Below are 27512 nucleotides of genomic sequence, written 5' to 3' on the forward strand. Positions count from 1 at the left end.
TCAAAGCAGCAAAACACAGGAGAAGCAAATGAGATAGTATTGTTTTCCCTTATCTCTGAAGCTTCTCAGCTTCCCAGGAGAGAAATCATGGGCAAAGGGATTTTTCCAGAAAATATGACTGCCACACCACCAGCAAGCAGCATGTTATTCCTAACCCTGCACTATTCCTTCTGCTAAAAGGGGTCCACGACCAGGCAATCTGTTGGATAATGCCACAGAAACTGCCACCAATTCTTGGGTTAAAGCCTTTTTCCCCACCCCTCCAGAAGGCTGAAATAGTTGTAGCCAGCCTGGAGAACACAACCAATTTATTACAGTGATCGTTTGTTACCGGCTCCCTTCTGCAATCCCTCTCACTGCTTCCAGCAGAATGTTAACTCCGAGAAAACAGAGCAGTGGGGAAAAGGAAACACTGTTCCTACAGATGTGAATGTCATGTAAATGTCAAAGCTCCTGTTAAAATTTGATCAGGAGGCTGAGTGAAAGGGAAAGAGCGTTTCTGTGAGTAAACCAGCACATTAACAAGAGTTTCAGCCTGTCTGCTCGCAACGGGACTTCAGTGATGGATTTCATTATTCTTAATTTCCCGTGTAATATTAAGCTGCAATTGATTTTACTAAAAGATCATATAAAGCAGTACAAGAACTGAAAACAAATGTTGGTTGACAAAAAGGATCTACATCAGTCTTAAAATTAAAATCTTAGTGTGCTTTTTCTACAACTGCACTTCATTAAAAAAAAAAAAAAAAAAAAAAATTGCATTACATATAAGTGCCCCTGTACTTAGAAAGACCTGAAGCATGTGCATTCATTCACCTGTACCAGGGGACAGAAGGTGGTTTCCCATGAAGTCCCAAAAAATAATTCCAGCAGACACTATAGGGACGCAGATAATCACAGATAATTTGCAATCTCCAAAGTTTTTGTTTTGGAAAAGAACTGTTTTTTCCACCATTTCACAGTCCCACTGGACACATTTCTTGGTGAACCTCAGGTAGGAGCCGTCTCCTCTCTCAGGGACTCTCTCCCTGCTGAGTGACCTCAGTTCTGCCGTTTCAGGACCCTGGACATCTCCCAGACCACTCCAAGTGTTCCAGCAGCGAGGTGATGTTACTGACACGGGGAAAGAAACATTCGTCTACAGATACAGGAGCAGGGCATTAGGCTGGATTTTAGGAAGCAATTGTTGGCGATGAGGCCCTGGCACAGGGTGCCCAGAGAAGCTGTGGCTGCCCCAGGATCCCTGGAAATGCCCAGAGTCAGGTTGAACAGGGCTTGAAGCAGCCTGGGACAGTGGAAGGTGTCCCTGCCATGTCAGGGGTGGCACTGGATGGGATTTAAAGAGTCTTCCAACCCAAACCAGACTGGGATTCCATGACCTGTAGCTGTGGGTTTTAACACCAAGTTAAAAACCTGCTTCACTCTAAAACACACAGACTGAAGAATTCTACAGCAACATTCAGGTCACTCAATGCAAATTTAGGACTAGAAAAATTATCCAGCTCCATGACACTTTCTTTCCAGTTTTACATGTCCCCACCCAACCACCACTTCCTTTCAGGGACTATCTCTGGCACAACCAATGCCAGTTTTATTTCAGTTCAGAATTACTTTCAAACCTGTCCAACAATTGCCCTGAACTCATCCCTTTCCACTCAACAAGCCTCCACTTTTATCTGATGTGTATGGGTCAAAAGACTCAGTTCATTTTGCAGTAGCCTTGGCATTACAGTTACCTGTTGTGCCCCCAAAACAACCTGCTCATTTCTTCCACAGGAGTTATACAAGGATATCCTTGGAAAGAACTTGGAATTTCATGCCCTCAATGACATCCTCTGTGGCTGGCAGCCCAAGTCATAAACTTGTCACTATCCTGAAAATTGTGGAAGGGCAAGAGGACAGAGCATCCATATTTCTGATGGATGAATCCCTTTGGTTTGAGACTCCCTTCATAGTTGGAATTTTTTTTTGGTAATCTGCCTCAAATATATTAGAATAGGAACACTGTCAAAGACTCTAAGGGAGATCATTGAAACCTTCCCCCCCAAAAAAGAGAGTTTTTAAGGGATTTCAATAATCCTCTGTCCTTTCCCTTGAATGGGGCAATGCAGGCACTGTCTTCCACTGCCTCACTGCTATTTGAAGTTATAATCAGGAAGGAATAAAGCTGAAAGGGAAGTGGGTTGCAGTGCCAGTGGACAAAGCCTCCATCTATTATGAATTTCATGAGCAGCCTGATTCATCTATTCAGTAGCTTCAGTCCCCCCAGCCTCCTTCCCAGATGAAAAAAGGCCACAGTGGTGGTCAGCTTTCCTATCCTGCTGTAGCTGCCATATTGCTGAACTTCCCTCATCCACAGAAACCTCTGGATAAATCCAGAGCAACTGCAGAGAGGACAAACACCATCCAGCAGGAGCCTTTCCCCTCTCTGCTCCCTGTGGGGGTTGTCAGGTACAAGGACACCACAGAGGCTGCTGGGGAATTCCTGGGGCTGTGCCTTCCTCTCCCACTTCAACTGGGTTCTCACAGTACATCAAAATACAAAGTGAGTTTTATAAGCCCCGTGGTTCATCAGTCATGAATCCTATTTTATTCAAGGCTGTATATCCTTAAGAACCAAAACCATCTGAAACCCCCTGGTGTGCATTTATCCAGATCTTCCTCAGGTATAAGGACTTATGCAAATAAACTTGTTTCACATTAAGTGTTAGAAGATTTATTTTTTTCTAAACTGAAAGTTTTATTCCAATGAAAGGCATTGCTCTCAGCAAGTTAAAAAAAAAAAAGTGAAAAAGTAGTAAAGGAAGGCTGCTGAAGAAGATTATCATCTGCTCTATGATTGATTTGGGCATCTAAAAAGGAAAAAGTCCAGCAACTAAAGTAAAATGAGAGTCCTGGAAAGCTCCTTGACTATCAAAACTGCAGCAGTTTCATTATTATGAAGAAATTCATTCTAGTGGACATCTGAGTAACAGAGTTCAGACTGCTCTTGAAAGATTTAAAGATCCTATTTGTGAATGTTAAATAACTTGAAGCTCCATAAGTTAGATGGATTCAGAAAACAGTCAGTGCTTCTTTGAATTTAACTTATGCTCACACATCTATCTCCCTCCCCTTTCTTTGACAGGAACAAAGAAAAAATAATAATTCAATGGCAATCTACTTCTGCATCAAGTTGCTCGTTTTTCCTTGTCATACACATGGCACTGAAGTGTCACAACCTCATTCCATTAGAATGTGGGTTTCATTTCTAGTTTGCACTCAATTCTAGATGCAACAAGTAAAATTAAATACACCACATTCTAATTACTTCCACCAACAGTTTCCTCAAACTTGCAATCTCTGTTTGCAGGCAAGAGCAGAGAAGAAAGCCTCGAGTTATTTTGTGTTGTTGAACACACCACCAGAAACCAAAGGTTTCCCAAGTTATTTCAAGCTTGGATATTACCCAAGTGTAAAAAATGGAAGCAAAAACCCAATAACTTCATAATCCATAAATTGAGTTTGCTTGGGGAAGCACAGTTCTGTTCAGGGGAGAATCTTAGGAATAAGAATCAGCCACAGTGCTCAAGAATGTAACCTTGGAGTGCAGCCACACTCAAATATTCATTGTTTAGAGGAAACACTCAAAAAACAGTTTAATGAAAGCTCAATCAAAACCACACCAACGTTTGCTTCCTCTCCTACTCCCAAAAGGCTATCATGGATTTCTCTTTTTGGAAAAAGATTGCTTTTCTCCACAATCATGACAGTAATCATCACTATCACAAAATCCTGGTTGGAAAAGACCTCCAAGATCAAAATCCAGCCGCAAATCCAGCCCTACCAAGCCCCCCTCCAACCCATAATCCAAGTGCCAGCTGCCCAGTGCTGCAGAATCCATCCCTGAAGTTTGCACAGCTCCTGTGATGGGAGCAGGCTGTTTGCTTGCCTGGGGAAACACCCTGCAAAGAGGCCAAGTTCACACCAAGATCTGCGAGGAGGGAGCAAAGCTGTCCAAAGTCATCCCAGCAATGTTTGGAGCTGCCAGTCCAAGGAACATCCTGATATCTCAGTGGAACTGTTGGCTTTGAATGATGGGGGTCAGAGAAATCTGGAGTTACACACTCCCCTGGGGCTAGGAGATGGCACCCAGCTCACAATATCCACATGGAGCATGGCCATGGGACAGCTCCTGGCACACCCAGACCATCAGACCACAGGGGTTCTCTCCCTCTTGCCAAAATCTGCCATGGAAGTGCCCAGTGGAAGACAGCACCGCTGATTCAGGAGCCCTGCTTCTCCAGATACAGAGTGGGAAGCTGAAAATGTTGCCATCAGCCATTCAAATTACTCTTCACACTGGGATTAGTATTCATGTTTTTGTCAAAAGCACCACATGAAATGCAAGGTAACAGATTGCAGTTGTATCTCTCACTCAAAAGAAAACGAAAATAAATCACCAAAACCTTCCAATGGCTGGACACAACCAGAATTGGCATGGGAAACACAGGAGTATTTTTATCTGTTTAAAATATGCAAGAAGGAACCAAGTGACTGAGGTAAATACAGCAATCAGCACGTGAATGAAGTGAATGCAACAACCTGGCTGTGCAGGAAGGCTCCCCAGTCACAATGAGAAGTCTGGAAAATGGACATGCCATAGCACCAACCCTTACCACACAGCCCTCCCAGATCCTCAGGCACTGCTATTTACACCTTCCTCCCTACAACCTGGGTCCTAGGCCATTAAACACAGAATTATTTGGGTTGGTTTTAAGTAGAAATGTGTGCTAATGTGTATTTCTGGAAAAACAAAGCTATTTTAAGCATAAATTCCTATCCAAATCTGACTTCCCAACCACCAAATTAATAACAAGCACTGGTAAAAGCAGTGGATGTATGTTTATCTCCCGCTAATTAAATCACATCAACCAGAGCAGCATTTCTGTTCTTAAGCACAATCTTTACTTTAGAAAGGACTCACTAGTCTTACTGAGATGGCTTCTCAAAATGCTTTACCAGGAGTATTTTTCTCCTCGCATCTTTCCCAAACTGCTCCCAGAAATCCTTCCACCAGCTTTAATCAGTCATCTTTGCCTTTTTACCTCACTTTCTTCCCTCAATACCTCAAATAGTTTGTTCGGGTTAGAAAATGAAGCTTATGAACTAAATTAAAAAAAAAATAAGGGAGCACTTCAGTGGCAGAAAACAGCTGCAGCCTTTGTGGCTCTTCCCTTTGAACCTCCCTCTGTTGCTCTTTTTTTCCTTGCCCTTCAGACTGCACTATTCCAGGGAATTTATTTGAACCAGAGCTGTTTTTTTCTGTGTCGCAGGGCATTGTTTGATGACAGACAAAACAGGCTGGGGCAGGACAGCAGTCCATGGCCCTTCCTCAGGCAATCATCCACAACAGGCAAGCTTGGATTGTTTGAAGTTCCAAGGAAAACTGGGAGAAAGCCCAGGATTCCTGTGTTCACCTCTAGGCTAAGATTGCAATCCTGATGCCACCGATGCAAACTCCTACTGGAGCATTATTTCCCAGAGGTTATTCCCAGTGTGAGCTCGGACAAAGGTTTCGTCCGCAGGGTGGGAGAGCCTGACTGGCACCCGGCTCATCCCAGCTCTGCTGTCCCTGCAGCTGCAGCTTCCTAACTGAGGTTCACCACTCATCTCTTTGGGCCTCTAATTGCTCTCCAAAGCCCCTGCAAGAGGTTCCCGGCAGAGACAAAGTTCCTCTGATGCAGCCCAAACAAATAAACAAACAAACAACAATTAACACCTTCCCCTGCCGTTCCCACACAGGCAGAGAGCAGAGGGGCTCCCTTGCTCATCCCAGTTCAGCAGCCCTGGGGTTTGCTACACCCTGGAACCTCTAAGGCAGCTCCTTAACATTTTGTGGCTGTCCCATGATCTCTGGAAGTGTCCAAGGCCAGGTTGGATGGGGCTTGGAGCAATCTGGGATGGTGGAAAATATCCCTGCCCACAGCCCAGGGTGGGACTGGATGGGCTGTAAGGTCTCTTTCAGACCATTTTGGGATTCTGGCAGTAACCAAGGACTGAGGGCTATCACAATGACAAGGTCGAATTTCTGCCAACAGAGGAATTCTCTCCTTCTCCCGACTGGCTGTTCCTCCCCAAGTGAATCCAGGGAGAACACCCTTGTCCCTGTCACACACAAAGTTCTGTGTTTTGGATGCATAGAGGGGACATAAGGTATTCAGATCAGTAGATTTATATGTACAAAACACTCTTTTAAGTGACTTTAGCTCTTCCTTCAGAGCTTTGTCACCAGCCATCAGAATTACTTGTTCCACCTTCTCTGGAGCTACAGCTTGTTAAAAGTCCAGCCAGACATGCAGTAGGCCAAGAACACGCTGTCATCCTAACCCTAACAGCTCAGGAGCACCCCAAGCCACTGCCAGGGGATCACAGCCACTGCCTGAAGTGCCAGAAACAAACCACTTCCCACTGCTGCTGAGTTAGTCCTGATTGTCAAGTCTCTTGTAATAAATCAGTTAAGCATGAAAAGCTGCAGGAGCATCTCCTCTCCCAGAAGCCTGCTCTGCTGTGCTTGCACAAGCTTTTTAGGCACTCAGTGTCTCTTCCCCCAAAAGACTTCACATCAACAAATGCATCACATAGAATCCTCTGGTAGCAGCAAAATTAATATATACCTGCAAGGCACTTTCCCCCCCTACATCAATCAGTTGATTAGTTATTTTTAATTAAAACAGCAAGCTCTGATTGCAGGATTTTGAGCAATAATCCTTGCCACTTTAACTACTGTTTTCTGTGGTTCAGACACTGAATTTATAAACTATTAATAGGACAGAACAAGCAAACTCGGGTTTAATTCTCTAAGCAGCATTTTGGCAGATTTCAAGCTTCCACTACTCAGTTATCCCTCAGCATGTTTCAAGTACCAAGAAGTAAATAATAATTGGCTAACAGAGCAGTTTTCATCACCCTGAGTTTAAGAGAAAAAAAGCTGCTTCACACATAAAAAGCCCCAATGCTTCATTTTGCCACAAGTCTATTAAGTTTACTTCAAGCTTGGATGAAGAAGATCCAAAAAGAACCTTCATGGGTAAAAAGGTTTTCCTTGACAAACCAAAGGTTTTATATCAGTCTTACTGTTAAAACTGAACTAAGACCAGATTTTACTTTCTTATTTTCAGATTTTGCTGCTTGGCTGGACAGAGGCACATATGCAGACACAAATTAAAAAAAAACAAAAACAAAAAAAAACCACAAAAAAACCCCAAACCCCTACAAAATAAAAACAAACAAACAAACAACAACAAAACAAACCAACAAAAAAAACCCAAAAAACACAGGAATGCTACTGTTCATGTTATTTTCCTGTTTCAGAGCATTTGGGCTAAGGCTGAATTGCTCCCAGAAATTTACTACAGCCATGAAAGGAAAAGTGCAAAGCTACTGGTTTCATTTCCTTCAGCTGCTTGCTAACCAGGAGCAAAGTTTTAACAACTTATGTCCCTCGTTTGAAGCTGTTATCAAAGCACTTAAATCCCAGGGTTCAGGGGTAAATGTCCACGGATTTCAGGCTGCTAAGGCACAGGAAGAAGGAAAGGAGGAGCAAATGAGGGAGACCACTTTTTAAGGATGCATCCAACCAAGTAAAAATGTGGTTTCTGAAGCATCCAGGAGCAATACACAAGCATCTTACGGAAGTTTAGTTTGTAAATTGAGGGAAAAGAACTCAAGCCAAGTTCTTATTCCTGCCTGATGTCCTGGCAAAGCTCTGTATCCCTGATCCAGTCCTGTGGCAGCTTCTGAAGCACAAGCCTTCAGCCTACAGCAAATGCCCACCCAGCACTGCAGAGGAGCTGTCCAAACAGCCACCAAGCCCAAGCCATCCCACACATCTACACCATGGACACGCAGCAGCAGCAGCTCAGCACTCTGTGCTTCAGGCTTCCATCCCTGCACAGAAAATCAGAGCCCAGGTTTGAGAGGCTCGTTTGCACAGCTGATCTGGTGCTTCATTGGTGGAGGGATGAGTGATCACCATGCTCTCACAAAGCTGGCTGCACCTCTTCATCTGCAAAATGCACCCCGAGCTAGCACTCACTCCTGAAGGGGTTTAGCAGGTTGCTCTACCAACCATTCCCATTTTGCCAGAGGAATTAGATACTCTAACACTTTCCCAGACATGAGCACACGTTGTCATTGGGAAGTTACAGAAAAAGCAGGATGTGAAAGGCTGCATGTAAAACTTTGAATAAAAACAAGAGCAAGACTAATTTAAGTGTCCCTTCACCTGTCCACGGTCGTTCCCTTGAAGACTAAGCACGTGTCACCTACAGACACTGGGGATGACATAAGGGAGCCTGCCACATCCACAGCAGCTGAAGCAAGAGGGGAGAGCCTGTAGTCCCCGATTTGGGAGTAACCTGCCTCAAATTTCCCAAAGCTTTGACACACAGAAAGTTGAAAGCAGGGTGGGCTCCCGTGCCGCTGCTGTAGGTGCCGTGTTCCGCGTGTGACAAGGAATCTGTCACTCCTGCGGCAGTGCCAGCACGCTCCCCTTGCCCCTTCAGGGCGCTGGGAAAAGCATCCTGGCACCCGCTCCGTGCTCCATGCAGACCGGGCTCTGCTGGGAGGCAGGAGGAGATCGCATCTCTCAGGGAGAACTGAATCTGGAAAAGTTACACGGCAGGAACAGTTTGCATTCACCCCCAGCTTGCTACGTGGGATCTCGAGAACATTTGCTTTACCGCTCCAGCTATACAGTCTGATTTTATTTTTAAATGTCTCCTTTTCCCCAGTTTCCACTCATCAGAGAGCAAAACTGTTCTCAGCCGAAGTGAGAAACGTATTTGCTTAACACGCAGACAGCCCAAAGAGCAGTCTGAGAAATTTATATGTCACGAACCTCCTCCCGTCGGGGGGTGGGTGGGAGCAGACACGGAAATGTTTCCACCTCAACTTTTGATGATGGGAGTGGGAGCAGCCCGCCTTGCGAGCACAGGGGCTTCCCCCCACACCTCGGCGGGGCCCGAATGAGTCAACGGGGATTGGTTTGCATCCAAAACCCCCTTCGGCTACCACACCCCTCCCTCGGAATTAACATCCAATCATCATTAATGGCCACTGCCGAAACACGCAGAGGGGATGGGAAGGCGGCACCTGCCTCTCCCGGCGTGTGCCCCCGGATGACACCACCCGCACCTCGGTGCTGCTCTTCCCAAGGTAATCCCAGTGCTCGGGCTCCAGCCCCCACGGCTGACCTCACCGTGCATCACTCAAGTTCGCACAACATTTCAAACGCGGGGCTCGCATCAGCCACAGGGATAGATAAAATCACTGGGGTGTGTAAAAGGTTGGCAGCGGAGTCACATCACCTGCCAGCAGCCGGGCACCGGGGTTGCCCTGCCGATTCCTGCTATAATCCCACTCCCAAAGCGTTCCCGAGGCTTTCCGAGCCCCAGAAGGTGTCTCTCCGCAGCTTTGCGGTCGCAAAGCAAGGAGCTTCCCGTCTCCCCTCCGCAGGACTCCCCCGATTCCTGAAGGGCTCAGGCACCCGGGAGAAGGCAGCGGGGAAGGCACCCAGCCCCGCTCCGCTCCCCCCAAAGGAGCTGGGCAGTGAGATGGAGCAGCAGGCTCTCCCGCGCCAAGTATTACAGGAGCGGAATACTAACGGGCTCCTTTCTTTTACCCATTACCATATGCAGATATCAAAGTCTGAGCGCTGCATTTCTGCCACTACCGGCCCTCGCAAATTAACCCCGCGTCTCGAAGCGACACCACAACAGTTGAGGTCACCGTCTCTCCTCCGCTTGGCGACAGGGACCGATGGGGACGGGGAGGCAGAGATGGGTGTCCGCCCTGGCCGGGGAGCCTCTCCGCGGAGCCCTGCCCCGGCCCCAGCAGGGCGGGAGCCCCGGGGCCGAGGCAGCCCGAGGATCTCCAGCATCCCCCCGCCTGCGCATCCCCCCGACTTACCCCCTTCCTCCGGGAAACTTTCGGGCAGCGGGACGGGCCGGGGGCCGCCGCCCTGTGGCAGCGAGGCCCGCGGGGTGGGCGCGGGGGCAGCGGCGGCGCCGCTCCGCTCCGCCCGCCGGGGCCAGCGCGGCTGCGGCGCTCGCTGCCTGCCTGCCTGCGCAGGGGCGGGGGAGCGCGGCTGCGGGGCCGCGGGGAAAGCGCCGCTGCGCTGCGGAGCCGCGGCTCGCGCCCGCCTCCCCGCACCGGCGAGAGGGAGGAAAAAAAAATTAATAATAAAAAAAAAATGAAAAGGAAGGGATGGAGGGAGGAGCGGGGAGAAGAAAGAAGGCGGCAAGCGTTCGCGAGGGCGCCGGGCATCGCTGCTCCTCCGGGATAGCGCGGCCAACTCCCCGGCAGCCCCACCGCCCGCCCTGTCCCCCGGGCACGGGCAGCGCACGGCAGAGCGGGCCGGGGGCTCCGGGCGCGCTCCTTGCCCCCCTGTACCTCCCTCCCCCCGGCCGCGGCTGCGCTCCCAGCCCGCGCCCCCCGCCCTGCCCGAGCGGGGATGCTCGGCCGCGCCGGGAAGGAGCCGCCGGCAGAGCCGCTCCCGGCACTTACTGAGCCCAACTCCGGAGCGGCGCGCACCCGCTGCCGAGGCTGTGCTGGCTGCTGATGCCTGATCCCCAAATGCCACCTGTAGGCCTGTTTGCTCGGAGGCTCAGCGGCTCGGCTGCCACCCGCCTGGATCCGGCGTGCGAAGTTTCAGGTGGCGAATCAACACCGCGGGGACCTGTTGTGTGCCCGTGTGCGGCTGCCGCTGCTCCCCAGAACATCCCGCACAACCCGGGCCAGCCGCGCTCACTGCCCGAGCACCAGAGACCCCGGGGGGAACCCCCCGGGTGTCACCCTAAAGCAGCACAAACCTTCGTTTCCTAATCAACAAACTCCGCGATGATTCGGGCATTTATGGCCGATAGAAGGAAAGGACCTCTCAGAAGTGAGCGGCAGCTAAAGCGCTGCTGGTTTCAAGCTCAAATATTCACCGCTTCACCCTGCCCCCTCCACTCAGCTCCAGCCCGGGCAGGACAGGCTCTCTCCTGGAAGAGAGTTCTTCCTCAGCTCAGTGAATACAAAACGCGGCTTTGCCCGTTTAATTACACAAACTCCCCTCTCCTCTTGCCTTCAAACCCCTGTGTTGGGGTCACCTGTGCTCCTCCCTCACACTTCTGCGGGCATCTCCATCAGCCAAACCATCGGCACCTGTCTGTAAAACCTTTTAAAAAGGAAAATAATCACTCCTGACCTTTCACGTGAAGATGACCACGTAAACCCCAGCGTCTCAATATCCTCTCATATCCAAACGTCAACGTAGACTCAGGAACCACAAATTTTCTGCACGGAAGCTGAGTAAAATCTGTTCTTCCCCAGATATTTTCAGAGGACCCTGCTAATTCCTCTGGAATCCCAATAACCAATCCCAGCCTTCAGGAGGACTCGCACTGCATCTCCAGAGTCCCGAGGAGCTCTAACACTCCTCAAATTCGGCACGGAGCGCAGAGTTTGATCCGAGGGGAGCGGGATGCTGCCAGGCAGCGCTCAAGCGCATCCCCCTCGAACAGCGCCCACCCCTCAGAGACCCTCACCGCGGTCCTGTTCCTGGCCAGGAGCAGCGGGCAGAGCCACGGGGAGAGAGAGCGGCTCCGGGCGAGCGGCTCCGCTCCCTCCCGCAGCTCGGCCTCACTGCTCTGGTGACGGTCTCCCATCCCATTCCATCTTATCCCATTGAATCTCATCCCATCCCAGCCCGCGGTGCCCGTGTCCTCACCTCCTCCTCTTCCTCCTGGCTGCCTCGCCGTGCCCCGCTCGGAGCCGCGCTCGCCAAACGCGGGCGGAGTGTGCCCCCGCCGCGGCTCGGAGGGACGGCGAACTGCAGCCGCAGGCACCGGCCGCTCGCCCCCCTTCCCTTCCCTTCCCTTCCCTTCCCTTCCCTTCCCTTCCCGGCTCGTCCAGCAGCGCCTCCTCTTCCTCACCGCTGCGCGCACCTGCGGGGCTTTGACTCGCCAGCGAGGGGAAAAGCCGCAAACTTGGCCGGAACAGAGAGGAACTGCGCCCGACTGCGAGAGCGGGATTAGCTCGGGAATGCTGGTGTGGGGTGCGAAGTGAACAGGGGTGATTTCCGTGAAGTAAAAAAATTACAGCGGCTGGAGGGGAAATATCGTGCGTGTGTCCCGGGGCTGGCATAGAGTCAGCTCGTTAGCAGAAGTGGAGTTTAGGCTTCCAGCAGCTGTCCTTGCACATTTGTCTTTACAAACAAGAGATACTTGTAAAGATCCTCGTGCACTTCAGTACGGGCCCATGAGCTTCCTTGTTAATTTGCTTTAAATATAGGCTTTTCCTGAATGTGTGAGCTTTGCAGGCTTAATGGGAGATTTTTGGTGAACTATCTGAATACAAATCTCGAGCAGGAAGGGTCAGCAGTCTGTGGAATCAGGGACTTAGCCATTATTCATGTTTTACTTTAGTATTTATGAACAACACTGCACACACAGTGAAAATTCCCCTACCTCTACCTCCAAAACTTATAAGCTTAAGCCCAGATCAATGCAGCAGCCCAGGCCAGACTCCTCCACTCAGAACAGGATGCAAGAACAATTATTTAACAATGAAACCCCCAGAAGACTGAGGTTGGCTGGAGACCCCAAATCCCAGCCCCGTTGCTGCTGTTCCCACCACAGCTGCTCACACGGAGACACGAGCAGGGCTCAGACAATGAGCCCTGCCCAGCTGGCTGCCCTGCCACCACAAGGAAAGTTCCCCAAGTTCCTCTTAGCCCTGCTGCAACTTTGCTTGACCCAGTTCAGCTCACTAAATCAGCAGAAAACTCACCTGGCAGCAAAAGAGAGCATTTCCTCCTCCTTTAACAAGCCAAGGGGGATCACCGAGGAGTCAGACAAGCAGCAAAGCAAAGCTGGGCAGGTCTGGGATGAGCAGACCTTGCAGGTGGTGCAGGACCATCCCCCTCAGCTGCCAGTTGTTCCTACACTTGCTCAGCCACCTTGTGACCCCCTTCTTCTCAATTTCACCTCTGTAAATCCACATTAAATCCCCAGCTGAACCTGAGGCTGAAATTTCTTCCCTCACCCTCTCTGAAGGCAAAAAACAAAATTAATTTTGGTTCAGACGGAGCCTCCTTGTGTTCCTCTCCCATACAAAAGTGATGAGAGCAGGGATTTCTACCCCTGTGGCACCCAGATGTTTTACAGGTACACTGTAAATATTTGAATGGCAATGTGCACTTGGCAAATCAGCTCCCTGCTCATGCCTCAGCATCATTTGTAAGCACACAGGTGAGTGAAAACCTCTCTTCTCTTACTTCCCTTCCCTCATGCTTCTTTAACATCCAAATTCTTCTCAGCAGGGAGTTGAAATTAAATTATTTTTAAAGTCCCTTTTATCCAAAACCATTCTGTGTTTCTGTCGTTTCAGATTTCTTTTGATTTCTCTGTTAGCAAACCCAAAGGGAGGGAGGTTAAGGTTGGAACTCACATTCATGACTTCCCCACCTTTAATGCAGCACGAGTTGTCTGAGTTGTGACACGTGAACAATAAGAAATGCAAACTTACAATGTGTATTTTCCCTCACCCAATGAGAATTTACTCCGGTGTAACCAAAATATCATTGCTTCTCATAATCGGAAGAGTCCCATACAAACTGGAAAGAGAGAATTAAGCTCATCATGGTCACAGAATTAACTCCTAGAGGAAAAAAATGAAACAGAAGGAGGTTAAGCATGAGGGCAATGCTGCTCAGCATCTGAGGTGCTGCAGTGGCCAGGTGTTTGTCCCCACCACCATGAGATGAGTCACAGAGAGCCTAGCAGAGAACCTTGTTTGCTTGTGCAGGAGGTCTGAGAGCTCAGGAGCTCCTGTGCTAATGCAGAATTCAGTAGGGTTTGTCACAGTGCACAATCATATTTGAAAAGTAATGCTTTTAATTAGAGAAAAATTTAATTTCTACTTCAAAATTTGGTGGATGATTTTAATAAGAGAGAGGGAATTACAAGCGAAAAGTGTCAAGACTCCATTAATCAAATATTTACATATAATTTAAATTACTCTGCCATTTACTTAATCTTAAAATTCAGAGTGAAAGAGCAGAATTGCCACTGTTTGTTTAGGTATGGCTACATTCACTAAGCTCATGCCTTAAGCCTCTACTTAATCTGTTTTACTACTCAGAATAATTGCAAGCAGGGTGATAACTTCTACTACATCCCTACCTTCTCTTCTCTTTTAAAGAACAGTTAATCACAGGAAGAATGTGCAGAGGCATTTGCAAAGTTCTGATTTTTCCTTTTCAATGGCCAGCTGTACTGAGAATTTGTTCAAGGATCAATGTGCATTTTATCTGAATACAATTAAAGTTGTGAATATCATTCCCCAAAGCCCCAAATTAAGTTCTCCTAATCCATCATCTCCTGTGAGTATTGAAATGGATGGAAATTTTATTGATTTCAGTGGAAGCAGGTGCAGCTCCTTCATGTGCTGGTCCATCTCAGGCCATCTGTGTGACGTGTACACTGTGTGCAGTCTAGATTTGTACCTCAGTACCACCCACAACCTGCTGCACATGGAAAAGATATTAATGCCATATTATTGGGGGAAATTATAGCCAGGAGCGTCTCACACAGAGTAATTAATTTACATTTAGTGCGAGTTGTGCTCACAACAGAGACACAAACAACCCAAACAAGCCACGCTGCAAATCATTTGCAGGACCCAGAACCTGCTGCTGTGCCCATGTCCAGATATCCATCCCACTCCTGGTTAATTTGGGGAATGCTGAGTGACCACACTGCCCATCGATTTCATTTGCAGCCCTGAGTGCTCAGCACTTCTCCACACTGAGCCTGAGGGTGCAGGAGATGAGGCAGGGAACGGCCACAAAAGCTGCTCTGGCTGAAGGGGCTTGCTCAGCAGCACACAGAGCCTGCAGCAAAAACAGGGACAGAGGAGAATTCTTCTCCTTCACCTGCCCCCAACACAGGGGAACCTTTCTCTTTCAGCAATCCTCTTCCCCAGGCACCTTGGGAATTCCACACAGGAGCTGGGAATAAATTCCTGACACACTCTCGGGTGCACTCAGCCCAGGTAAGTGAGAGAGCTGGCAGAGAGTTCAGTGCTGCATGAAATAAGAAAAAGTACACAAAAATCAAATATGCCATTAACCTAATTCCAGCTTTGCTGATACTAGATATTTTACTGGTATTTGCCTGAAAAATGATCTTTGTTCTCCTTGTTGCAATAGATCTTACTGAAACATCTATCAGGAAGCCTTTTTTTCAGAAACAGGGAAATAATAGCAAACAATAAAGGTGATACTCCAATCTCAGAACCAGTGAAAAGCTCTCCAAAATCACCAACCCAAGTCCACTTCCACATGTTTTTTGAACACTCCAGGTGTGGGGGCTCCACCACTTCCCCGAGCAGCCTTTCCAGTGCCTCACCATCCTTTTGGTGAAGGGATTTTCCTTAATATCCAAGCTGAGCCTCCCCTGGCCCAGCCTGAGGCCCTTTCCCCTTCTCCTGTCCCTGTTCCCTGGCAGCACAGCCCGACCCCCCCTGGCTGTCCCCTCCTGGCAGGGAGTTGTGCAGAGCCACAAGGTCCCCCCTGAGCCTCCTTTGCTCCAGGCTCAGCCCCTTCCCAGCTCCCTCAGCCCCTCCTGGGGCTCCAGCCCCTTCCCAGCTCCCTTCCCTTCCCTCCAGCCTCTCCAGGGCTCTCTGTCTGGAGGGCCCAGAACTGACACAGGATTTGAGGTCTTTCCCCAGTGCCCAGAGATGCTGAATTAAAAGGTGACACCATGGCTGGCCTTTCATAACTTTTGAGTGCCTGACACTGCTACTGAAGTGAGTTGTAATCCAAGAAAAGCACCGTGAAGAGGAGAGGGCTGCTGTATCTCAGTCTTTTCCTCATGTGAGACCAAGGGGAAAGAAATCCCAACAGTTCCCACTCACCTTCCACCAGCTGTGTGCAGACCACACAAGAAACTCCTGCCAAAGAGAGGAGACCTTTATCTTGACTGGGAAGTGCAGTATTGAGGTTATTTTTTGTTCACTTGCAAGAACCGATGAGACAATACTGCATTACAAGTCCAGTGTCACCCAAATCCTTTCCCAGTGCTCCCTGAGGAGCTCATGTCCCTGCCAGTGCCACCTGCCATGGCCCACAGTGGCACAGTGTGCCAGGCTACACCATTTGTGTTCTGACAAGCTTCCAGCGTTCCCCTAAGAAATCAAGTGCTAAAAAGGGAAATTAGCAGGTTTACATCTCAGCCAAAACTGAACAGAATTTCATAGAGTAAGAAGTGCTTTTCTCTGCTTCTGGAGGTGTTTTTCCCTGCCAAGTTCCAAAGACTCAGGGAAAACAACGTAGGTGCTTCAGCCTCTGAGAAACATGCTATGAGTCTTTTACCGGGGTAAATCCTAATAATCTGAAATAAACACACTCTGCTCAGAAAGCATCACGGCTTGAAGCAGAAAATGAGACTGGATAATAGCAAACATAAAGCCTTTTGTACCAGGAAGAACATATTGATGACTCCTAACAAGCACAGCACACAGCTGAACTTTTCCAATGAAGGGTTTGGAAAGATGAAGTGATCTCACATGGGATGCACTTCACTCAGAGCTTCTGATCCCTGTCCCAGGAAAAGGGCTGATTTACACCACTGAGCATTGCTTCTCTGTAAGCCTGGGGGCAGCTCTCAGCCTCAGGTGGGCTTTTTGGAGAGCTGACACTAATAAGGGCTCTGTTCATACACAGAAAATCCTGAGGAGCTGAATGTCTCTGACTGGTACTACAGCTAATAACAGCTAAGGATAATTAGCAGCTCCCAGAACACCCTCAGCAGCTTTTGTTGCAGCTCAGTTGTGAACACATCCATCAGGAGTGATTACACCTCACCAGTAACTAAATTACAAAGCTAAAACACAAATGGAGGGTGAGCACAGTAACAACAACAATTCAAATCCCTCTGTATTCTCCAAAGTCAATACAAGTTTTGTACTTGCAGATTTCACCCTGTTAGGAACTCTTCTGTATCTGTGCTTTATAAACACCTTTTTTTAATTATCTGCTTGCAAATAAAGCAAAGAACTTGGGAAAATATTAACCCTTGTTTACTTAATATTTTAAAATTTCTATTCAGTGTCTTAGAACAATGTCTAGAACCTCTCATGTTCCACTACTGAGGCAGCAATTTCCATGGATATGGTAGGGGGTTGAAATTAGATGATTTCTAAGGTCCCTTTTAACCAAAACCATTGTGTGTTTCTGTCATTTCATATTTCTTTTGGTTTCTCTGTTAGCAAACCCAAAGGGAGGGAGGTTAAGTTTGGGGAAGGAACCCACATTCATGTCTCCCCCACCTTTAAATGCAGCACAAGTTCTCTGAGTTGTGACAATAACGAATGCAAATTTAAAATGTGCATTTTCACTCACCCAGTGGGAATTTACTTCAGTGTAACCAAAATATCATTGCTCAGAAGAGTCCTATACAAACTGTAAAGAGAGGATTTAGCTCATTATAATCATGGAATGGTTTGGGCTGGAAGGGTTCCAACACCCCTGCCATGGCAGGGACACCTCCCACCATCCCAGGCTGCTCCAAGCCCTGTCCAGCCTGGCCTTGGGCACTGCCAGGGATCCAGGAGCAGTCACAGCTTCTCTGGGCACCCCATTCTCCATATTTTGCTGTTTTGATGTATCAATATGAAGCTACAAAGGAAACCACATCTTTGTGATCTTTGCACATGTTTGCAATCCCGGTATTTCTGTGTGAAAGTAGAACAAAAAAGGGTTGACTTACTCTTTCCCAGTTCCACATGAAGCCATCTGTGTTTATTCCCAAGGAATAGTTCATAAACTCCTACAACAGCATCAGGATGGCAGCAGCCTGCATTCCCTTATTCCCTAGGGACACTTCAGCACAGGGCACAGTGCCTGCTGCTGGGGAAACCTGGAACAATATCGGATCTTCTGTGTGCCAAACAGGACTGAAGCTGGGGAATCTCTGAGCTGGGAGAAGAAATGCCAGAGTCCCCTGGGTTGGTGCTGGGCAGTGCACATGTGGCACCATCCAGCACAGAGCCCTCACCCCCAGCAGGGCAGAGAGCACCCCTGGGTGCTTTAACTCACCTGGAATTCCTGGTTGAACAGAGGGGTGAAAATCAGGGATGTGACTATCCCAAATGGGAGACAAAGCTGTGGATGTGACAGCCTGGTCAGAGACAGAAAGCTGGATAAGTTTTCCTATAAATCAGCCTGGGAAGCTTTAGGGAGGTGGAGATAAACAATGAAAGCCAAATATTAAAACAATCTGCAGGTGGTGGTTTTTAACAATCTGCTTTGCTGTTTTCCTCATAAGGTTGTTTACAAATGGACGTCTCCTTAGTTAGCCAGTCATGTGAAATGCATTGATTAAATGACCAATCAGGTCCACCTGTAGCAAACTAAGTTATAAAAGGGGGGAGAATCAGCTAAATCAGGCTTTTGCCTTCTAACATGGCTCTGTGTCATCTCTGACTCAGTGGTGACACAGAGCTATAAAATGTCTAATAAGTACAGGACAAGTCTTTGAGATGGACAAATGGGCATGCCTTTAAAGTTTAAATGGTTTCCAAAAATATCCCCCTCATCAAAGCCACTTTGCCAGAAGCTGTAAATGTCACAGGACAACTTCCAGGTAGCTGTTGAGGACAGGAAGGGGACACTGCCTTAGCCACTGGCAGAAGCAGCAGAGGAACCAGAATACAATTACTGCAAATGGATTCCTGCCAGCCCCCTACAGTCAATAACCTTTACTCTGAGCTAAGTTAACATTTAATGGTCCAAATGGTGAGTGCTGCTTCTCTGGGGCTTCTTCCCATAGCCTGAGGGAGAAGAGAAGCCATTGGTACTTATCACATCCCTCCCAAATATGCTGGCTCCTCCAGTCCACTCCAGCCATTCTTTACCACTTCCATAATTCCATCTCAGTTATTAAACACTGTGGAAACACAGCCCATGGCATTTTCCCATTAGAGACTGATGGTCAGTTTGGTGCTAATCTATCTTTGCATCAGTGTTGAACAAGCAATAGTCTCACTGAAGTTACGCTTGATTTATGTGGGCACCACAGAGATAAGAGCCCAAACCAAAAATCTAACCAGGCCATTTATTTTTCTTAATCACAGAAGCACAGATGGGATTTTAGGTGGATACAACAATTTAGACAATGATTTAATTTTTGAAACTAGTTTTTACTGCCAGAAGAATCTTTTATCACCACCATTGACAACTGACTATGTCCCTGAAGGACCTTTATTCAAGAATCTTCTTAAACTAAACTCATTGTCATTGTCCTTAAGGCCTGGCAGGTGTATTTGTGTCACTTGGGTATTTGCAGCAGGAGAAGATGGATTTTCCATGCTGAGATTGACCTTTGAAGACTTATATGAGGTATTGATGGGCTACAAAGCTGCACTGACCAGAAGAACTGAGCAAATCCTGACTAACTCAAGTGTTAGTGTCTTGCCAATCCAGTGAAGTGTTTGGACAGGCTCAATTTGAATCATCAGCTCATCCTGTCTCAGGTAAGCTTGGACTGGCAGATATTGTCAGGGAACAGCTGTTCCCATGCATTTCTTTTATGGACAAATTAGCTGGAAAATCTGCCTCCGTTTAGCACAGAGAGAAAAATATTTACACAGACCACGGGGCCTTCTGTGCCTCACAGGGCTTAGGAGCCTAAAAATGCAGGGCAAGCTGTCCTCTCTTTACCTACCTATATGCATCATCTACGTGTTGGTGGGGAGGGGAGCTCTTTTTTCATGTGTTTGCAATGAAATCAGACTGAATACATCGAATTTTAGCCTTAGTAAGACATTACATGACTGATTAAACTCAGCAAGGTGGTGTAATTACTGTCATAATTTCTGGTCATTCCCCATTAAAGAAAGAGCAGGCAATGATACAGCAGTGAAACTAATCACAGCTATAATGAAGGAAGAATGGCAGGCTGGAAATATTTTGCTGAAAGAAGAGGCAGATACAGGGAAAACAAAGACACAAAAACTAATGAATGACATGAAAACAGAATGAGTCATTACAAGACATCATTCTCGTAGCAAGGGGTGGCTGGAAGCAATTCATATGAAAGTGGGATAAGAGAACAACATTTTATATAACAAAATCAGCCTGAAGATCTCACAGCTGAAAGACATTCCTGAAAAAATGTTGGCCAATTCTTTTGCTCAGGTTACTTTTCCATGGGAATGGAGTCACTTAAGCTCATAATAAAACTGCAAACATGAGGACACAGTCCTGCAGGCTCCAGGAAGAAATAACCCAGGTGGAGAATGGAGCAAGTACCCAGAGCAGGGTTTTCTGCATCACTCTTGAAGGCATCTGAGCCAGCAAACAGCCTGAGACAGGCTGCTGGGCAAGTGGGAGTTTGGTGTAATCACAGTTCCCAAACTTTTGATAAGTTGAGCCCAAAATGAGAAGCATGATATAAAAGCAGGCATATTCCCTGGGAAACTTCCCCCTCCCATGTTGTTATACTTCATGGGTAAAGCATGCTATTAAACTTAAAGCAGGTTATTATACTTCATGGGTAAGCTCTATTTATTTTTGAAATCAAGCAGAACATTTACACTGTGCCAATGAAATATCCCCCACTGCAATGCTAAATGATGAGCGTAGCCCGAAATTAAGTAGGGAAATTGGGAAAAAACACTCAAAGTCAGAAAAACAAACTGAAAAGTCAATTTGAAAAACCCAAAACACAATAGGGATTCAAAATTTAGAGAAACGTGTTATCATCAAAAGTGCCCTACTGCACTGGTAAGCTCTTTGTTAATTGACTGCTTTGTTAAGGTTCATTAAAGGCTGGTGTTGTAGCCAATAAATCTGATTGGACAGTTAAAATTCTGTTTTATTTCTCAAGAGTTAGAAATTTCAGCACAGAACAGATTTTTTTTCAGCCTGTGGTGCCTGGAATTGTGTTTACTGCTTTCAGTCATCAGCTATTTTTGGATTTATTATTTCAGTTATTGTAATCACTATGAACTGTAGTCGTGCTCCACACACTGGAAATACCCGTACAACATTCCTGTAACCTGCTGGGGCCACAGAGATCACAACTACAGCTTCTCTGTTTGGAGCATTTAACTCACGTTCCAGTAATTTAACATTGTTTTATTTCTTGCTCTCATCCCAGCTTGGCAGCTCTGTCTCTGGAACTTCAAATACTTTGTAGGGCTCACTGTTTCACTCTGTGTGGTAATGTGAAGTTCTTTTCTATTCACAAATGGGATCTTTTATTAGGAGCAGCAAACCCTGTCAACTTTTAGCAGCATACTCATAAATTTCAGTGAAACTAGACACATAAGTATGGTAAGGAAGCTTATGATATGTAATCTTCCCATAAGTATGGGTAAGCCTTAAATGATTATTAATAATCCCCCACAGAAAATGAAGGTAGTATTATGCTTTACAAAGTGTAGTGTGTAAATATTTATTGAAATTTAGTTTATTGAGCATGGTAAATCAGTGGAAGCATTTATTATCCACTAAAAGCATATATAGAAAAAGATGAATTTAAAAAATATATTTAAGAAGGAGTAAAATAATCAGCATTGTGCCGAAGTCCACGGAGACAGAAAAGAAACAGACTTGGGCAGGATATGTGTTCCAATTGTCAGGTCCTTTTTATCCCATTTTAAAGCTCATCCCTGTTTGGCCCAGTGAGCACTGAAATCTCTCTCTCAGCCCCAGAGAAGTTGATGTTGATTGAATATCAATGGATCCAGCAGTTTCTGGCACACCTGAGCTGCTGCCTGGCACAGGTACCATCAGCACTTGTTTGAGTATGAGGCCTTCTGGAATATCTTGTTAAAATAAATCCTGCTCAGGAGTCAGTACTTCCCAGGACTCCAGGCCACCTTGCACTGCTCTGATTAACTCTCCCCATTTGACAAATAATGCTTCTAATACCCATTTACATTCTTCTCAGACTGCAAGCTAACATACCTCAAGGATATTTCTTTACTGGGGCTTCTCTGTGTAGGGCAAAATAAAATTTTGCTGGTCTAATGAAGAATGGCAACTGAGTGATGAGATGCAAATACATCAAGTGCAGCTCTCTGGACTGAGTGAGTGTCTGAAGCCAAACACCTTTATCAATTCCCTCTGAACCCCAGTGGGTAAAGCAGGGCTGAAAATCAGCAAAAGAATTTTCCTGCTGAATCCAATCTGTAAGAAATTCAGCTACTTAGTAAGAAGTTATTTTTTTCTTCGCCCGAACAGAAATCTCTTCCACTAGAGCTGTTCGTTTTCTTCCTTGCAGCTGTTCTCCAAATTGTGCTCACTTTTCTGACTGGTAGGGGAGCAAGCTATGCCCTTGTTCTGCAGGAGAGAGGTTAATTTTAGCCCTCATAATCCCAAACACTCCTTGGCCTTCTCCAGGCTGCCATCGAGCTGTGAGAAGCTGGAATTAACCCGCACACCTCCCGAGCTCCACAGCAGCCCATCCAAAAATGACACTGGAGGCTTGGCTCGGCTGCTGGGGGTCAGCAGAGCTCAGGGCACGGCCAGGGCTGCTCCAGGCACACCAGGAGCCCCTGAGGAAGGCATTTTCCTGCTCATGCTGAGCATTTCAGTGATCAAATTCTTCCACGTGTGTCTTCGTGCCCTGGGTTCTTTATGATCTGTCAGCTGCAGATTATGCTCACTGCAGAAGGGATGGAGGAGCAGTCAGAAACAGAAAATCCTGTTAAAAAATAAAAACAACCCCTGAATTCTGATGGCCTCGTAGCTGCCCTAAGAGGTAAAATGTCCCGATTTTGTCATCATCACTACGTTAGCATGTAACAGCTCCCACTTCATCTTACACTGCTTTGGCTTATTCCAGACAGGATTCCAACTGCTCTTCTGCTTCCTTTCATCCAGTGCATCCTGTGCTCTCCTTTTTCTTCAGTTTCAAAGTCTTCCAGCAATTTTGGGCTTTGGAAGTACACCTTTAGTGTGGAAACTTCCTCTCCATCATGGGGAAAATTTGGGGAAATTTTCCTTTTTCCCTAAATGAACAAAGTTGTAACATATTCTGAAGTCCGTATTTTCTAATTAGCCAGTACAATATTCAACCGAACATTGATCATTGAGCATTAAAAAAGTTAATTCAGAACACCTTTCTGGACATTCAGACACGCTGCCAGCTGTACTTACCTAGGCAGGGAAAGGTAGTGTGGGAAACTCTGTGGCCTAGAAATATGAATAGTTTGATTTAGAAGAGAATTGGGGTCCATGCTGAGCTGTGCAGCCACATCTCTGCTCTGCAGCTGGATACCTGGAGAGACAACTACAGACAACAGCACAGTTTGCTCAAACAACACAAGTTCCAGCCCCAGACCTGGAGTGTAACTTCCATCTCTTCCTGGTAAAGCACTGAAACAGCAAATGCCCACTTAAAAATTAAGTTAATGCCTCCACATTGTTCAGGCAATCACTTAATGGGTTACATCAAGGTGGGCAAGTTTTAGATCAACTCTCGCAGATCTCATTTCACACTGGCTAATGAACAGTCATAGAGTCACAGAATGGTTTGGGTTATCTCAAAGCTCATCCTGTTCCACACCCTGCCATGGGCAGGGACACCTCCCACCATCCCAGGCTGCTCCAAGCCCTGTCCAGCCTGGCCTTGGGCACTGCCAGGGGTGGGGCAGCCACAGCTTCTCTGGGCACCCTGTGCCAGGGCTCACCACCTCCCACACATGGAATAAATTATTCCTAATGTGCAATCTAAACCTTCCCTCAGTTTGAATCCACTCCCCCTGTGCTGTCACTCTGTGCCCTCTCCAAGGTCCCTCTCCACCTTGCTTGTAGGATCTCTCCACAGGATCCCTTAGGCTGGAAAATCCCTGCCAGCCCATGGAGTCCCAGCTGTGCCCAGTGCCCACCTTGTCCCCAGCCCAGAGCACTGAGTGCCACCTCCAGCCCTTCCTGGCACACCTCCAGGGATGGGCACTGCAAAGCTCCCTGGGCAGCCCCTGCCAAGGCCTGAGCACCCTTTCCATGCAGAAATTCCTGCTGCTGTCCAAGCTGAGCCTCCCCTGGCTCTTTCCCCTGTGTTCCTGAGAGAGGAGATCAACCCCTGATTCCCTTCCCAATCCCTTCAGGCACTGGCAGGCCACAATTAGGCCACCCCAAAGCTTCTCTTCTCCAGGTTAAACAATCCAAATTTTCCCAGCATTTCCTCACAGCAGAGCTGCTCCATCCCTCTGATCATCTGGACTTGCTCCAACAGGTCCATCCATGTCCCTCCTGTGCTGGGGACTTCAGTGCTAAAGGAGCAATACCAGTCTGAAATGGAAACCTGGCACTGTTGGTTTATTTTTAACACATCACACTCACAGGCAAGACCTATAAGCAGCAGAAAATGGACTGAAGAAGTGAAGTCTGTAAAATAAAAAGAGAGAGTAACAAAAAAAAGGACTAAGCCTGTGAACATGAAACCCAGGAATTATTAAGAGCCATCTTTTATTCACATGGGATGCTAGGGCTTTTAAGACTGAAGGTCCAAGGCAGTAACTTAGCACATTTTAAAGCTGTCTATTCCAATGGGTATTGCAGTAAATTACTGCCATTTCAAAACACAATGTATGCACCTACCTATATGATTGCTCATAAAATGTTGTATTCTAACCTAAAGCAAATTTATCAAATTTTATTAGACCATAAATATAGGTATAATTATGTTTATAAATTACTTAGCTCATTTTTTTCAGAAAAAAATTATTCAGGACATGCAGTATAGTGTGATATCATTCAAAAGCAGCAAGGCTATAGCAACGTGTGTTTCTGGCAAAATACAATAAAAATGTATAGACAGGGAAATAAAACTCTTGTATTTACTATTAATGTTCTTCCCTCTACATTGACTATCAATCATCAAGGTATTAACATCACTCAAGAAATGGCATGCTGTGAGAAAATTATGATAATTCATTCTGTAATCCATATTCTTATGAGTACATGAAAAAAAAAAAAGGCACCAATTTTGGGTTCCCTCCCTCCTGCCTAGAAAATCTGATGGGTTATTTTCAGGAGGAAAATCTATACTGCCTTGAAAATGTGTAACTAAATTCACACTGAATGAATAATCCCCCATTGATGTGGAACCCCAGGACACATTCCCGAGTTTTCCAAACGCACTTTACAAATGGATTTGCTAAGTACTTTTCTTACAGGAATCATTTCCAGCTCCTCAGGGGAGAGAGACAGCGAGAGTTTACTACACACAACAGCAACAAGCAGGAGTTAGTGAGGAGTGAGGGAAAGAAGGATCCTTTGGAATTGCCAAGGGAAGTGTACAGCGTGGCTATGGAAAGTGGGATCGGACCCAAATCAGGAAGTTAATGTTCTTAAATTACCTAGCTGGGTAACAGCAACACAGAAACCCCAAACAGATAATTTTCTCTTCTTTTATGGGATTATGCAAACGTGAGAAACAGGGAGCATGTGAAGCAATGTGTGGAAAACAAGACAGAAATGGCCCTTGAGGTGCTACCCCAAATTCTGAACCACCCCTCACTCAGAGGATGTTGAAGTGCTGAGTGAAACCCCTCTTTTCCTTTGGTAAGGATTTCTAGAGCAATAAGGCTTCACTGTTGGGCACAGGGAGACTTGGCTTTCACTGAAAAGCATTTGGTGAGATAATCTGGACTAAAGTAGAGCTTTTGGTTTTGGCCTCTTACTCTTTCCATCCTGTTTTCCAGAAAAAAAAAAAGTCAAGAAATCAGACACTTAGTGTTCCAGACAATAAAAAAGGTAAGATATGAAACATGTGAGTCAACACATTACAAAATAGAAAATATTATCAACATTTTTGAGGCTGGAGCACTAAGAAGTGCCCCCACCTTGGTTTCAGATCAGCTGCAGGTGCTTTCAGAGAAGGGGAAATAAGCTCATGAACCCTCCAATGCTTAAGAAATTAATGTCTATTCTTAACGAGCAATTAGAAATAGGTATTTAACCAATTGTATTTATTTGCTGTACACTTGAAATGAAGGTAGGTTTGTCAGATAATGTAGTATTTAAAATTAATTTTTTAAAAATTGGTCTCACAAAAATATTTTTTCCTTCAAATGTAGCATGAGCTGTATTTCTACTGTCCACACAATTTCTTGGGAATCTTTATTTTCATTTAAATGTAAAAAATTTAAGCATTACTTTAGATTTTTTCCACCTACAGATATTGTTCATATGTTCTTTCATGGTTTTTAGAGTCTCATTTTAAATTTAACGAATCAAACTTCAATTTTTTCTCCCCAGTGGGTTTGGCTAATGTAAACCAGCTGATATTGCTATAATATGTTGAGCTCATTTTGCAATTTGATATGAAAAATGAAAAAATGCACAAAATTCAAATATGCCATGGACCTAATTCAAGCCTTGCTGATACTCGCTAGATATTTTACTGGTATTTGCCTGAAAAATTATCTTTGTTCTCTGTATTGCAATAGATCTTACTGAAACATCTATCAGGAAGCATTTTTTTTCAATAAAAGGGAAATAATAGCAAATAATACAGTAAAAAGTCTTTCAGATATATACTGCATTTTAAACACTTCTGCATCTCCTTCATTTTCTTCCTAACAACTCTGTTTTAACTTTGGAATTAAAAAAGAAAAAAAACAACAACAAAAAAAAAAAAAAAAAAAAAAAAAAAAAAAAAAAAAAAAAAAAAACTTGAGCGGCACAGCTGCCTTGGGTGCAGACCTGGGCTGTCACATGTTTGATCCGGTCAGTCAGACTGGACCTGCCAAATGCACACCCTGAAAAGGAATCCACATCTGCTCATTCTGCAATCCACCTTCTCACCTTCTCAAGTTTTGGCCACAGAAGTTCCCTCTACCTCTACAAAGCTGCTGCCCTTATCCAGCAGTGCCATAACTCCATCTCAGTCAAGAACCCCTGCAATGCCCAGCCTAGGAACACCTACAGCTAAATTCTGGGGGGATCAAGGCTTGGCCACCTATAAAATACAGGAAATCTGCCTAAAAACAACACACACGTTCAATTGTCACATTCATATTTTCTGAAAAATACCTTTGCCCAGGATTTTTCTCCTGGGAAGCTGAGAAGCCTCAGAGAAAAAGGAAAACAATTCTTATCTCATTTGCTTCTCCTCTGTTTTGCTCTTTTGGAATGTGTTTGGAGATTGTTTATCCAACAGGTGATTGTTTCATTGGATTCTGGTGTGAATTATTTTGACTCTTTGGCCAACCAGTGCCAAGCTGTGTCAGGACTCTGGACAGTCACAAGTTTTCATTATTATCTTTTTAGCATTCTGTATTCTAGTATCCTTTCTGTATTCTTTAGTTTAGTATAGTATTCTTTAATATAATATAGTATCATGAAATAATAAATTAGCCTTCTGAGAACATGGAGTCAGATTCATCATTCCTGCCTTCATTGAGGCACCCCACAAATTCAATATTCAATGGCAATTTTCAGGCTCTGGCCCTACTCCTGTTAAACT

General features: G+C 46.0%; 1 protein-coding gene across 1 annotated transcript in view; it reads right to left on the reverse strand.

Moving 5' to 3' along the window:
• PCDH15 (protocadherin related 15) overlaps positions 1-18322 on the reverse strand; it is a 651760-nt gene extending 633438 nt beyond the window's left edge. The window contains exons 1-4 of the mRNA XM_064429942.1: positions 18128-18322; positions 17799-17948; positions 17432-17491; positions 15946-15981 (exon numbers count right to left, since the gene is read on the reverse strand). The gene's annotated coding sequence lies outside the window, so the exon portion shown is untranslated. The remainder of the gene's footprint in view (positions 1-15945; positions 15982-17431; positions 17492-17798; positions 17949-18127) is intronic.
• Between the last annotated feature and the right edge of the window lie 9190 nt (positions 18323-27512).

This window comes from Passer domesticus, chromosome 8 (genome assembly GCF_036417665.1).
Source record: "Passer domesticus isolate bPasDom1 chromosome 8, bPasDom1.hap1, whole genome shotgun sequence".
Taxonomy (NCBI): domain Eukaryota; kingdom Metazoa; phylum Chordata; class Aves; order Passeriformes; family Passeridae; genus Passer; species Passer domesticus.